General features: G+C 40.6%; 1 pseudogene; it reads left to right on the top strand.

Annotated features, from left to right (window-relative positions):
• Positions 1 to 1952: 1952 nt before the first annotated feature.
• LOC101786456 overlaps positions 1953 to 12578 on the top strand; it is a 13708-nt pseudogene continuing 3082 nt past the window's right edge.

The raw sequence follows: 12578 nt of genomic DNA, 5'->3' as shown, positions 1-12578 counted from the left end.
TTAATATTAGTACACAAATGATATCAAAACTATTGATCATACGTAATAATCGGGCTGTTTTCGTATATGCATTGTATTTTGAAGAATATTCTGTTTTCACAGGCCTACAGACAACAGGAACATACCTGGTGAAGTGAGCAGGCCACCAATTTTGTTTCACCAGCAGGCAGCGAGCCGAACCAGCAAAGGCAACAATATATGATCTCTCAAAATCAATGCAAAGGGACTCGACTCGTTGATAAAACAGGAAAATATATTGCAAGTTACTAGCAAGCTTCCTAGCCTTGGGGCCTTACTATTTGGATTTGGATTAGCAGCCATAGCTTTTGTTTGGTTCTCAGCTTGCCTAACTTGCTGTTAGCCTGCTTGTCAGCCTCATGCATGCCAGAGGAACAGTTTGTCAATTTTCGTTACGCGGCTAGACTACGGGGTTAAAGTTTAGCTCGGATATATTTGATGCTAATTAGAAGTATTAAATATATGCTAATGAAAAAAATAATTGCATAAATGAGGGCTAATTCGCGAGACGAATCCGTTAAACCTAATTAGTTCATGATTAGCACATGTGATGCTACAGTAAACGTGTGCTAATCATGGACTACTCTTAATTAGCATCAAACATTCAGCGTGACATGAGCTTACCTTTAACCAGAATCCGAACAAGCCCGTTATACCCTAGCTTAAGCAACATTATTACGTGGTGAATTTTGTCCAACTAATTCCATGTCTTATTTTTAGTGCCATCGTTTTTGGGCCATGATGGATCACATATGGAAGAATGGAACCGAGTCCGGCCCAATTCGAGGCCCAAAAGAAAAAAAAATATCAGCAACATGTCCATACCCTACTACAGTGTACTGTATATCCGCCCACCCTTTGGCTACGGTTGGTGTGGTGGTTTGGACTTTGGCGCCGACCAAGTGAATCTCTACGTACAGTAGGAGTCATGGAATGAATCGGATGGAGTGACACGCATGCAGATGCAGATGCAGATGCTGATGCTGATGCCGCATTATTCTCTGCACGAAAACACGTCGTACAACATTGCTTTGCCGCCACGCACAAAATAAACTCTACTGCGACTAGACTGATGAGTAGTTCCATCCTCACGTACCTTAATTAGCTTATTACTGTAAAGTGAGGTCTTCTTTTCGATGGATGGATCGATCGATCTTTAGCAAAGGTATAGTATATGCAGTTGCTTTAAAAAAGATCGTCTAGCTATTTGACACGATAGGTCATCCCATCCCCACTCCACTCCACTGTTATAGGTAGTACCTAGCACGTGCACTAAGCACTAGCTAGATGGAATGGACCATGCTGGGGCGACGCTACACATGATGTATGTATGGATGATTTCGTTCAACCATATAATTTACTTCTTTTGATAGATATCAAGCGAGATAGCATTATCCTGAATATGAGTTGATACAGCTCATCCAACTAAAACTATTTATCTTGAACTATTTTCATACATAAACTTAAATGGTACAGGTAACTGAACACATTCTTGTTTTGTCGTGTCCATCCATGGATATTCATGCTCTCCATCTACAAGGATCCTTTTCCCCGAGGTGGAGGAAAGAAAGGAACGCATGTGGGCGGCCGGCCCATGTTCCCAGCCGCATTTGCATGGATGCATCTAACTAATTAAGAGCTAGCTACACATCATATTGATAGTAGCATACAAAAAACGAAAGAAAAGTTGGAGACGAGAAGGAAGGAATGGTGGTGCAGATGCAGACGACGAGCCGGCGCTGCGTTGGGCCCACGTGCTCAGCGGGCGTGGCCATTGTCACGTGCACAGGAATGCCCTCAACGGACGCACCTAATCACGGCAATGCCACTACAAGGCATGAGTGCCAGTGGCACGAGTGTGATAACCCTTTGAATCCGAGGCCCTGATGCCTCCGCCGCTACCGAAAGAGTTTGAAAACCCCAGCAGAACCTCCCTTTCCGTCGCTCCGCTCGCCTCCCCAATCTGCAAGGTGTGCTGTGCTCCACTCCACTCCACTCGAGCAGCAGCAGCAGCAGCAGTGGCGGCATTGCGCCCGAGCCGCCGCCAAATCTAGGGTTTCCTTCCATGCGCCTTCCCTTCTCCCAAGGCAAGCTCGCCGCCGCTGTCCCTGCTGCTGCTCTCTCCGCGCATTTTCGATTCGATTTTGATTTGCAGATTGAGCGACCCCAGCTCATCTGAATCTCAGGTAAATAAATAACAAAGACCCCGCCGGCACGGGATGGCGGCGCCGGGGCGGAGGCCCGACATGTCCTCCTCCTCGCCCTCGCCCTCGCCGGCCGCCCCGCCATCCTCCGGGAGGCGCCTCCTCCGCACGCAGACCGTCGGCAACCTCGGCGAGTCCATCTTCGACAGCGAGGTCGTACCCTCCTCGCTCGTCGAGATCGCGCCCATCCTAAGGGTGGCCAACGAGGTCGAGGCCACCAACCCGCGCGTCGCATACCTCTGTGAGTTTTAGTTTTTTTTTAATCATTACTGCTCCTGCATCTGCGCCTACTCAACGCGTTCGACGCAGGTCGCTTCTACGCCTTCGAGAAGGCTCACCGCCTCGACCCTACTTCCAGTGGCCGTGGTGTTCGTCAGTTCAAAACAGCACTTCTTCAGAGGCTTGAGAGGGTACTACTATCCACTATCCATGGCGGCTACTTTGACTTGTTATTTCTACTCTTCATGGAAGATGCATGCTCAAACCTTTTAACTACTCTTCATTCCCTAGGAGAATGATCCCACATTGAAGGGAAGGGTGCACCAGAGCGATGCCAGGGAGATGCAGCGTTTCTACCGTGAATACTACAAGAAGTACATCCAGGCGCTTCAAAACGCCGCCGACAAGGCTGACCGGTCAGCCATTTCACTCTACTGTTAGTTGATGCTACCTGCACTCATGCTGTTGCTCCTCCCATGACACTCTGCCTTCTCTTTGCTACATTGCTCAGTGCCCTGCTCACCAAAGCATACCAAACAGCTGCTGTCTTGTTCGAGGTCTTGAGAGCCGTTAACGTCTCACAGTCTGTCGAAGTCGATCAAGCGGTACTGCATCGTTTCTACTGCCACCAGAGGATTGTTAGTTTTCCATCATATGTACCGTGATACAACTTTCCCATGCAGATTTTGGATACACACAACAAAGTTGAAGAGAAGAAAAAGCTCTATGTTCCCTACAATATTCTTCCTCTTGATCCTGAGAGTACCAATCAAGCTATTATGCGTTACCCAGAGGTTTTCATCCATCCTTGTCCTCATTGGATTGGGAAATAGTACTATCTCATTAGTTGAGTAGCAAGTAAGCTGTTTATAATCTTCGTATTCCTCGTCATTATGTAGATTCAAGCAGCTGTGTACGCTCTCCGAAACATTAGAGGCCTGCCATGGCCAAAGGACCATGAGAAGAAGCCTGATGACAAGAACACTGGTAAAGACCTTCTTGACTGGCTCCAGGGCATGTTTGGGTTCCAGGTAATTGAGCGATACAGAGAATTCGTTGTGCTGTGCTGTACATTGCTTTCAAAATATGCTCCGTCTAACTGCAAGATTCTCTCCTCAGAAAGATAATGTGTCCAACCAACGGGAACATCTCATACTGTTACTTGCAAATGTGCACGTAAGGAAAATACCAAAAGCTGAACAACAGCCAAAGGTGAGCATTTAAACCCCCCCTTTTTTTCCGTTTGAATATTTGGGTGGAACAAAAATACCTCCTTTTGGATTATTCCCCATTTGCATACTAATGATGTGATCATGTCCTATTTTTCAGTTAGATGACCAAGCTCTGGATGCTGTAATGAAGAAGCTATTTAAGAATTATAAGAAGTGGTGCAAGTACCTTGGCCGCAAAAGCAGTTTATGGTAGGTTCAAAGCAATTATGGAATGTACAGGAACCACTTGAACTGATTTTCTTATAGCTATGGTTGCATTTCTTGTTTTATATCTATTTTTTAATTTGTCAACCATCACATCACAACATTTCATCCCGTAAAGTTGCTTCCTCTTGAAAGGGATACTGCATCTCTTAATGCTTCTCTAACAGTAGCTGAATGGTCTCCAGGTTGCCAACTATCCAACAGGAAGTACAGCAGCGTAAGCTTCTTTATATGGGTCTCTACCTGCTGATTTGGGGTGAGGCGGCTAATTTGAGATTCATGCCAGAATGTCTTTGTTACATCTACCATCATGTAAGATCAGCTTGTGCTCATTTTTTTTTCTAGATTTACTTTCATATATTATTCTTCAGTTTAGAAATAACAACAACAATAACCTAGCTGTAGTGTTCTGGTGTACTCAATGGGGAATGGTTGCATGCTGGTACAGATCTTTGTTTATAAGTTTTAATTCTGGTGAGTCCATCCTGATAAAGGCTCCTTTGCATCTTAATAGATGGCTTTTGAACTCTATGGCATGTTGGCCGGAAATGTGAGCCCAATGACTGGTGAAAATGTTAAGCCAGCATATGGTGGTGATGAAGAAGCCTTCTTGATGAAAGTTGTGACTCCAATATACAAAGTTATAGAGAAGGTATAACATTTGCAGATTTTAGTTTTTAAATGTTATCATACATTCATTTCAAATCTGACCAGTTTTGTTAACAGGAAGCAGAAAGGAGCAAGACTATAAAATCAAAACACTCGCATTGGAGAAACTATGATGATCTAAATGAGTACTTTTGGTAAGTGATGATTGAACTGAATTGGTATTTTCTATTTTGTGGTCTAGATTGTAAAGAAAGCCAAATCATTCCTATATTGCTTGTCAGGTCAGTAGATTGTTTCCGGCTAGGGTGGCCTATGAGGGCTGATGCTGATTTTTTCAAGACTCCCAAGGATGCCTATCCTAATCGTCTGAATGGGGTAGGTTCCTGTTCACACTAATATTTCCATACTTCTATCTTGCCAATGTGTAACTTATGAGCCTTTATTGTCTCATCTTATGTGTAATATTCATTGTCGTAACTACTTACGCATTGAACTTGACCATACAATTTTCTGGCCAGGAGCTGCATACTATTTGTTCTTTTTTCTGGTAGATACACTCATTTAGCTATATGTTCCTTTTGATATGTGATATTACGCGAGCTAGATTTGAGCTACTTGCTTTTCATGCCTTTTAACTTGTACGTTATTTTGTTTACCTTGCAATAAATATCCATGAATTTGTTGTATCTATTGTTCCTCTAACATAAAGCAAGCAAAAATAGAGTGTGGGCAACAATCCTTATTTGTACCCACTTTTTTTATTGTGATCCAGGAGAACACTTCTGTGGGTAGCGTTCATTGGATGGGAAAGGTTAATTTCGTGGAGATACGTTCATTTTGGCACATATTCCGTAGTTTCGACAGAATGTGGATCTTCTTGATACTATCCTTACAGGTTAATTGCCCTTTCTTCAGCACTTTCACTCTGTTACACTTCTTTCCATCTCTCAGTTTGCTGAACATTGCCATCCCTTCAGCTTCCTATATTTCTGATGGTATTTGGTTTTAATATAGGCCATGATTATACTTGCTTGGAATGGTGGCACACCAAGTGATATCTTTGACACAAAAGTGTTTAAGCAGGTTTTGAGCATATTTATTACTGCTGCAGTTTTGAAGTTGGGTCAAGGTATTTGGTCCTTGCTCCATCCCTTCCTCGTCCTGTTAGCATATTTGTCAATGCACGCCATAGGTTTTTTGCCCGGGAGCTCAGTAGTTGTTACAGAACTTTGATATGCCAATGTAATTAGAAGGTTTTCATGTTTCTGGTACTCTTTGTGATAAAACAGCATGTACTTTCTCAAGCTATTCTTCCCATTGAGATACCCTGATCCTACTTCACTCTGTTTTCGCTACCTGCCATTTGCTTTTGGCAGCTAAAAAAAATACTAGCAGCATTGATAGGCATGCAAAAATACTGGCAGCGTTGATAGGCATGTAATTTAGCATTCAGTTTCTTGACTGATGAATAACGAATTTGTAACATGACACTGAAGGGTCATATAACTGCATCATTTTTTTTTGGAGACAAGCACCTTATTCTTCATTTGCATGTATATTTCTTACATTTAGGTTGAATTTCATAAATTTAAATCAGTCTGCAATGTGTTAAACAGCTCTCCTGGACATCATATTTGGCTGGAAAGCAAGAAGAAGCATGTCATTTGCAGTGAAGCTGCGATATGTCTTGAAGTTAATATCAGCTGCTGCTTGGGTTGTGATTTTACCTGTAACTTATGCATATACCTGGGAGAATCCTACTGGTCTTGCAAGAACAATAAAAAGCTGGCTTGGTGGTGGTCAGAATCAACCATCTTTATACATTTTGGCTGTTGTGGTATACTTGGCTCCAAACATGCTTGCCTCCATGCTATTTCTTTTCCCATTCCTCAGAAGGTACCTAGAAAGTTCAAATGTTAAGGTCATAACGTTCATGATGTGGTGGTCTCAGGTAGCTTTCGTCCTCTTGTTTCTGCTGCTATTTAGATGGTTAAGGTTGTCGATTTCTGTTTCCAATGAGATCCTATGTTAAATCTGCAGCCACGTTTATTTGTTGGCAGAGGAATGCATGAAGGCGCATTCTCCCTCTTCAAGTATGTTAACATATTAGCTCATCTTCTCATTGTCTTCTTCTAGCGTTACATCTTTTCCAGTTACCGAGCATTGTTATCCTGATAGGTATACCATGTTCTGGGTCCTTCTTTTAGCAATGAAGTTGACAGTAAGCTTCTATATCGAGGTAAAGATCCATTTCTTCCATCTTGTTTATTGTACTTTGTCCGCAGATGCTTCATTTTGGTATGCTTGAACATGAAGTTTGTGCCATCATTATTAAAGAACAAAATAAATAAAAATATCTGACAGCATGGACCATGATTTTTTTCAAAGTGTATTTATTGTGGAATTGACCATTACGGAACTGTTGATGTGGGAATTAGAGTGTCACATCATGTTTGCTGCAATTGTGGGCTTTGCCTGAACTTTGGTGCATGGAACTCAATGGGTATATCTTCAGTCATACAGTAACATTCAAAACATAAGCCATTCCTTTGCTTGAATGTATAAAATTTAACACATCATTGAGCAACAACACTTTGTTTGCACATGTCAAATGCTGCAAGGGGGCTTGTCTAATGTTTGATTATTATCCATTTGTTTGTGTATTTAATATGGTGCGGCTACTAAGGTATCTAATGCTGCTGGTCATTCATTTTTTGTCTTTTTGTAGATCAAGCCTCTGGTACAGCCGACCAAAGATATAATGAGAGAACCAATCAGGACATTCCAGTGGCATGAGTTTTTCCCTCATGGTATTATCCTGAAATTTCCTATATTACATTTTGGATTTATTTTGGTGTTCTTATTTATATTTAATTTGCAGGAAGTAACAATATTGGTGTTGTTATTGCACTTTGGGCTCCAATAATTCTGGTGTGTCTCGACTCCTTTCGCCCCATTTAAGAAGAATTCGTTAACCAATGTGTTGAGACTTGTTAGTGAAATTATCCAGGTATATTTCATGGACACACAAATTTGGTATGCACTTTTCTCTACACTGATTGGTGGTATCTACGGGGCTTATCGTCGTCTTGGCGAGGTTAGTAATATACCTACATATCTTGCTTCATTGCTCAATGCATTATATGTGCTGGCCCTTTGTTGGTTTCTGGAAAAGACTTTTTTCACCTAATGTCGTGGAGCATTATTTATCATGAGGAACTTATGCTAGACTCCTTGGTACATGAAACCAGATAAGGACACTAGGAATGTTGAGATCTCGCTTTGAATCTTTGCCTGTGGCCTTCAATGAGCGCTTGATCCCTTCTGATGCAAACAAGAGGAAAGGTTTGCGGGCTGCTTTTTCCAGGAAACCCAAGGTATTCATTTCTAGTGTGAAACTTGGCTTTATGAGTAGATCATTAGCATATCTCTGTTGAACAAACAATATTTTACCTGATATACTTTGATTTTTAGGCTTCTGATGATGAGAAAGAGGAAGAGAAAAGAGCTGCAAGATTTGCTCAAATGTGGAACCTAATTATCACAAGTTTTCGTGAAGAAGATCTCATAGATAACAGGGAGATGGATTTACTACTTGTTCCATATTGTAAAGATCGTGAATTGAATATATTCCAGTGGCCGCCATTCCTACTTGCTAGCAAGGTATACACTTTCAATCATTCTGTATTTTCTCTACTTACCGTGATTGTGGATTCAGGTGTTAATTGTTTTTTTTACTGTACTGTAGATTCCAATAGCGTTGGATATGGCGGCAGACAGTGGTGGAAAGGACCGTGATTTGACAAAGAGAATGGGATCCGATCCATACTTTTCCTATGCTATCAGAGAATGCTATGCTTCCTTCAAAAACATCATCAATACTTTAGTGTTTGGACAGCGTGAGAAACTGTATGTTTTATCTTAGCAGGATTGTTATTTTTTAAGAAATGGAGCTCGATTGCATAATCCAGGGACCAAACATGTAGATCACATGATAGCTCCTTGTCTGGACTGAATGCAACATCGCACCAAACCTAATCTTATACAAGTTCTGCTCGAAACACTCTATGCCTTTAGTTTAAAAAGAACGAAGCTATGATAAATTGCAAAATCTGAGGTTTGAGTCTCTAATTTGTCCTCAACTGTCATGCATGTAACTTTTGAGCATGTTATGGTGTTCGAGTCACCATGTTGTGGCCTGGAGGTGCTGAGACTAAAAAATGAGTACCTTTATTTGAATCGAGGGGCGACCTTGTCCCATATCAGAAGGGAAAAGAGGAGTTTTTTTTTTGTGTGTGTGGGGGGGTGTACGCTGGCATATCTGTGAAATTTAATGTACTTTTGCATGTTTTGTTACTGGCTTGCAACATCTGCTTAGTTGAAGCTCCTTTTGCTGCTTATTTCAGTGTCATAAAAGAGATTTTTGATGTTGTGGATAAGCACATAGCAGAGGAAACCCTGATAAGGGATCTAACTATGAGGAGCCTTCCTGCACTGAGCAAGAAGTTTATTGACTTACTTGAGTTACTGGTACAAGACTTTCCATCATTGTTTTAGGTTGTGTTCAGAAAGGATAGCTTCTCACTGCATCAATTTCTTTGTATTACAGCAAAAGAATAAAGAAGAAGACTTGGGTCAGGTCGTCATTTTGTTTCAAGATATGCTTGAGGTGGTCACAAGGGACATAATGGAGGAAGAGCAGCTTGGAGGGTGAGGAGTTTAGTTTCTGCTGTAATCCTTGATACTCTTCTTCAAATAGAATCATACACATGCCATTTTTTTTTTGCCACAGCCATTATATTTTTGCGATGCAGCTCTGCTTGCTTTCTTGCTGTTAACCGTTTTTACCTGAAAATTGTAGTGTTTTAGGGCTTGGGTGGTATTTGCTGACTGCTGCAAGGAGTCTCACAATGCTCTTTTGTTCTAATCTTGGAGCTTAGTTCCAGTTCTAATTCTACATACAGCTTAGTTATTCTTTTTATATACATCTTTTGTCATGGTATCCGGTGATTTTGGAAATTGATGAACGTCTGATCTCTCGTGACCTTTTATGGCCGCTTGTTCTTCCAGAATGTTGGAATCCATACATGGTGGACATAATAGAAGACATGAAGGAATTACACCACTAGATCAGCAAGATCAGTTGTTTGCTAAAGCTATTAGGTTCCCCATGGAGGAATCGGATGCATGGACTGAAAAGGTTTGATTGTCATCCCTCTATTATTTTTAGTAACAAATTCTGGCATGAAGATTTTGTCCTTCACGTTGTTATAATGAACTATTTATGTTTCAGATAAAGAGGCTTCACCTTCTGCTAACTGTGAAGGAGTCTGCTATGGATGTCCCTACAAACCTTGATGCCAGAAGGCGAATATCGTTCTTTGCAAATTCTCTGTTTATGGAGATGCCAAATGCTCCTAAAGTGCGGAATATGTTACCCTTCTCGTAAGTTTTCACTGCTTGCTATGCGCGAATTTGATAACCTGTGTTCTTCTCAAACCTTGTTTGTTAAAGATTGATCGTTATATTACTTTCTCGCTGTGTAGTTTTTTGTTCTCAATGTTATATATGACTGCCGTGATTGCTTCATAACCATCTGATGGCTGTAGAGTTTTCCTTGTTAATATCATATATTGTCTACCGTGATACATAACTATCTGAAATGATTTTGTTTTTTTTTTGTCTGTGTTTTGTTTGAACTGCATTATTCTCAGTTATTTGTTTCATTTGGGCAACCCTGATTATATATTTTTGTCTTGCATATGTTAGTTTTTGCACCTTTTTTCACAATACCTGTGAGCTCTTGCCTGGTCACTTTTGCAAAACGTTATATTTTCCTGCAATGATTTCTATACTGCAGTGTCTTGACTCCTTATTACAAGGAAGATGTTCTGTTCTCCTCACAAAATCTAGAAGAGCCAAATGAGGATGGAGTTTCCATCCTTTTCTACCTACAGAAGATTTACCCAGGTTATTTTCTCCCTTCTGTAGCACTTTACTTGGATTGATGTTGATTCGAATTATTCTGGTTTGGTTCTTTGATGTCCTCTGAGAAACTGACACTGCAACATTGCATTTGTTAACCTCTTTGAAGATGAATGGAAAAATTTCCTTGAAAGAGTGGACCGAAAGAGTGAGGAGGAGCTCCGTGAGGACGAAGAATTGGAAGAGGAGCTTCGTCTTTGGGCATCATATAGGGGACAGACATTGACAAGAACTGGTATGCTATATCTCGTGTGTGATCCAGATTTGTATTATTTTTTTTCTAAAGAAACATTTTAAATATGTATTGTATTCATTTAATTTTGTGGTCGCTACTGTTATCTACACAGTAAGAGGGATGATGTACTACCGAAAAGCTTTGGAGCTTCAGGCTTTTCTTGATATGGCCCAAGATGATGGTATTTCTAATGGCTCACTCTATGCTGTTGATCTGAAATGTGTGCCTTTTGATGTATTTACTGACTTCTCTTCCTTGTTCATTAGATCTTATGGAAGGTTACAGAGCAACTGAACTGATGTCCGAGGACTCACAATTAATGACACAGTGCAAGGCCATAGCTGACATGAAGTTTACATATGTTGTCTCGTGTCAGCAATATGGAATCCAGAAACGGTCTGGCGAACCTTGTGCACATGACATATTGAGGCTAATGACAACGTGAGTTTCTTAAAAATTCTGCATAAATGCTATTCTACAAGTAGGATGTGAATATTTATTTTTTTTGCTCATTTTCAAATTACATGCTCATATATGAAAAGAAGTTTATGGTATTGTAGTAGTTTTGCTTTTGCATGGATTCAGAATGTTTATTGATCTAGAACAATCTAAGAATGGCACTATTTTAAATAGAGTATGGCAGGAGCTAAGGGACTTTCCTTGCTCACTGCTAGAGGTGCTGATTAGAAGGTCAAGTGGTCAGGTCTTTCCAGCACTTTTATCCGTGATTAAGTTCATATAGTTCTAGTGTGTGTGTCTGGGTGTCTGTATGACTCCTACTATTTTTTTTTCTCGAACAATGCAGGAGAGCTGCGTGTCATTTCATTAAGAGGGGAAAAACTCCTTCTACTATTAATACAATGATACGCAGTTCTCCTGCGTGTTAGAGAAAAAAAATGGCACTATCTTTAGTTTGAACGTGAGTTTTGTTTATTACCATGCAGGATCTCTGTCCTATGTACATATGTTTTGGTGTTCTTGTGTTACTTATCCTTTTAGATAATCAACATACCCTGTGAAGTTTTGTGTTTATAATTTTCACCACAATCAAATAAACACAGGCAAAGCTTTGCAGGGTATTTTGTAGTTATTCAGGGCACTGAAATAACAGAAAGGGCTTTTTGACAGATATCCATCGCTGCGGGTTGCCTATATTGATGAAGTTGAAGCGCCTAGTCAGGATAGGAACAAGAAGGTTGAAAAGGTTTACTACTCGGCATTGGTGAAGGCTTCTGTTACAAAACCTAATGAGCCTGGCCAGAGTCTTGATCAGGTAATGGAAACAAAATGCTTTGTTAATTTGGTATTCCTTGGGTGAAATTTGGTCAGGTTTATCTTTCCTTGCTTGATATGACACTTGGTTTGGGAGTGGGGTAGTAATCCCTTCATCTTGGCCTTATATGCACTACCTTCGTCCCAAAGTCATGTAGCCCCGAAGAACTTTGGTGATGTATAAATATTTATTTGAATGCTTGTTGTAATTTTGAGTGCAGCTGTTAGGATTGTTCCATGTTCAATCTAGAAAAGTTCAAGATCTTTCAAATGAAATGTCCAATTTACAGTGACCAAATTCTTTGGAAGCAATGGTTTCTCACAGCCTTAGTGGTCCAAGTTGTGTTGCACTTATTTGCCATCTATATTTTCGCTGTAGGTCATCTACAAGATAAAACTGCCAGGTAATGCTATTTTAGGTGAAGGAAAGCCAGAAAATCAGAACCATGCAATCATATTCACTCGAGGCGAGTGTCTCCAAACTATTGATATGAATCAGGTACAGCTCTGTGCAATTTGAGGTTTTAGGAAATTATTTTTGCATTCTTGTTCATTTGCTTATGTTAGATGCATTGGGAGAAACGTGTTAACCAGTGATGT

This window comes from Setaria italica, chromosome IV, assembly GCF_000263155.2.
Source record: "Setaria italica strain Yugu1 chromosome IV, Setaria_italica_v2.0, whole genome shotgun sequence".
NCBI lineage: Eukaryota > Viridiplantae > Streptophyta > Magnoliopsida > Poales > Poaceae > Setaria > Setaria italica.
This window is presented reverse-complemented; position numbering and strand designations above follow the sequence as displayed.